Source organism: Anabas testudineus, chromosome 9 (genome assembly GCF_900324465.2).
Source record: "Anabas testudineus chromosome 9, fAnaTes1.2, whole genome shotgun sequence".
NCBI classification, from domain to species: domain Eukaryota; kingdom Metazoa; phylum Chordata; class Actinopteri; order Anabantiformes; family Anabantidae; genus Anabas; species Anabas testudineus.
Window position 1 is genome coordinate 22,386,633 of NC_046618.1, and position 3,127 is coordinate 22,389,759.

The window sequence follows — 3,127 nt, forward strand, 5'->3', positions numbered from 1 at the left end:
ACCAGTCAATGATGAGTTTAGGATTAACACCCGAAGACATGAGATTCCCTGTCTATTCATGAGCTAAACTGAAGGCTAAAGGTATTTTAAAAACGTCTTTGTTGAAAATTGGTCTTTTAATTAGAGATTTCAAAAGGATATTTGGATTGCAGGATTAACACAAGTGGACCTTTTAAGCAAAAAATAGCACCAGAAAGTGAAATATGTTGTTTTCTGTTTATCAGTGACTGTGTTTGATTATCACAGCAACCAAACCCAGAACAAACCATGTGGCAAGGTTCTATTTTCCATTTGGGAACAGCAATAACATCAAAAAGCTCAGCAGCCAAGTTAGTCTTTGTTCGTGATTCAGGGGTGGTTGACACTGTGACTGGTGGGATGTGAACAAAGTGAATTAACTCTCATCATTTGCTGCAGTGTTTGTCGGTCTGTGGGAGCACTTGCAACATGCGCCCCAGTTGACATCATGTTGATCCTAAGGAGGCCGCAAAAAAAAAAACCCAAAAAGAAAAACTAACAGATTCCACGGATTGTTGCACAGCTCCCATGTTGAGTCTTTGTTTATGTCTGGTGTGAAAGTTTGTGAACCACTGATCTAAACAACGCGGCTGCTGCTGGTTGTTAGGAGACAGGAAAGGGGGGGAAATGGAGCCAAGCCAACGAGCAGCATACAGACAGGGATCCTGAACCTCCACAGCAGGACACCTCAGTTCTCCTCCAGCTTCAGCTGACGTAACCGTCTCCAGCGTGCGTACCTCGCTGTGTGCTCACTGACCTGCTTTTCTGCACCACAAATCACACCAGGAGAAGATGTGCACACTGCCTCTTCTCTCCGAGGACGAGACTGAAGACAGACAGATACTCTGCGGTTATTTATTTATTACAGTCATATATTAAAAGCCTGGTCCTCCGCAGGCCAGAGGGGAAACAGCCTGGAGGTATGCGTGAGTAATGAGATGAATGTCCAGTCAACTGTCTCAGCTCCCTTCTTCCTTCTTCCTTTGGAATTACCTTTGCTGTGGCAGACTCACAAATTTCAAGAAGCTTTTATGCTTCGAAGAACAACTTTTATCTCAGGCGTCATTTCTAGGATACATAACTAATTCCAAGATTAAAGCTACAAACATGTCAAGCCTGGTTTCAAGTGTCTCTAAAAACTCTGCTGCTATTGAAGCAAAAAAAAAAAAAAACAAAACACACAAGCCTCCAAAATAAATAAATAAATAAATGAAAATGGCACAAAACAATAGAACAACAACATAGTCATTGTTTTGTTGTTTGTGATTTACAGGAGATGAGCTGTGCAGAGACACATTCATCCCATTAGCATAACAATACTTCACACTTCAACATTGACATTCACTTTTTCTATTTTGCTCATTTTGTACAGATGTTGGGGAACTGGTTACACAACAGTGATTTACAGTAGGTGTCTGAACACTGACTGTAATCCCTCTTCCCAGATTCTAATGTGGATATCAGTGATAAGCAGTCGAACATTTAGGATTATTATCTTCACCTCGACAGTTTCTGGTCCATTAGAAAGTCCCGCTCCAGCAGCACAGACTTTACAGGGGAAACCAACTGTCTCAAGAGTCCAAAACTAAAACTTGGTTTCTGTGGTTCAAAGTTTTTAACAAAGTCCCTGGAAATGTTTCTGGGGGATTTTCTAATGTACAGGGAACCCCTTCTTTCTCTAACAACTAGAGGACTTTTTCCTCCTTAAGATGCGTACAACCCCGTCTCGTGTTCTTGATGGCTAATTTCCCCATTTCAAGATTACTCTGCATTAGTTGAACTGCAGCGAGGTTTGGTCTGAGTTTCTGTTGTGTTCTCGGTTTCTGCTCCTGAGTTCAGCTGCCATCTGACTTCTGGAAGAAATGAAAGTTTACATGTGGAAATGGTATGTCACCATGCAAAATCAGTTTCATCTTTATTATGTTTACAAAGTCATTGTATTGTGTAATTTGGAAAAAATCTATTTAATTAGAGGTTTGGATGAGAAAATGTTCAATAGTCCAAAGTTTAAAACCTCCACCAACTCCCAAACTGCACTGTACTTCTGAGAATCTTTAAAGTTGTATCTACTAATGTTACTAGCAAAGTAAATACTCATACAACTGTGTGAGTGTTACACACTTGAAAAAACAGAAGCGTTAGTATTCACTGGAAAACCACCAGAAATCCAAGTGTTAAACTGAAAAAATGTTCTGATCTCTTTCCTGGTAAGATGACAAATATAGAAACCCCCCACGCCCGCTCAAACCTAACACACATGTTCTCAACACGCATGCAGAAAATGCACAAGACGACCCATTAACGCCTCTTTAGGAGCAGTTTCCTCCAGATTGTTCCCCCTTGTTATCTAAAATGAGCTGTATTTGCGCTCCCTGGGGCTGTGTTCACACTTCACAGTTAGAAGGCACCTTGGGTGATGCAAATACAGGCATGACATAACAATTTATAAACAATAAATTTGCATGGATGTGCGACAGTTACATGCATTAAATCAAATGGTGAATCAGTGGTTTCGTGCTCTCATTCCATTGGCCTGTGGTCTCACTAGATTGTGTTGAGCCACAAACGTCATAGCTGTTTCTGCAGCCCTGCATTTTCTTGCCTGACACCTCTGCGTTGGGACCCCACTGTGCCGACTGCTGTCTCATTTAAATGACTGGGGGTGGCTGCATATTTTCACACAGTGCTGCTGTGTGTGTCTGAACCCAGCTTTACTAACATTCAGCACAACCCCCACCATGATAACTCAGCTTCCCACTGCTGTGCTTTGTGTGCTAGTACAATATTCAACCCGTGTCGCCAAAATACTTCATAACTGAGATGATGAAACATGAACTACAGAAATGACGAGATAGGTTTTAGCAGCTGTAGTTTGATTCTTATATTTTGTTCTTTGCTGCAAAGCGTCCACATACATATAAAGTTAAATGGGAGTACAGATTACAAAATAATCTGGCTAATTTCGAATCTAATTAGTAGACCTATACAAATCAGTTATTTGTGACAATTGTTATCATGTTTTTTGTCGTTTTTTAATTATTATTTTCTGTATTTATTTATTTATTTAATGTTGAAACTCTCTGTGGCAACACGTCACGCGTTGACGTCT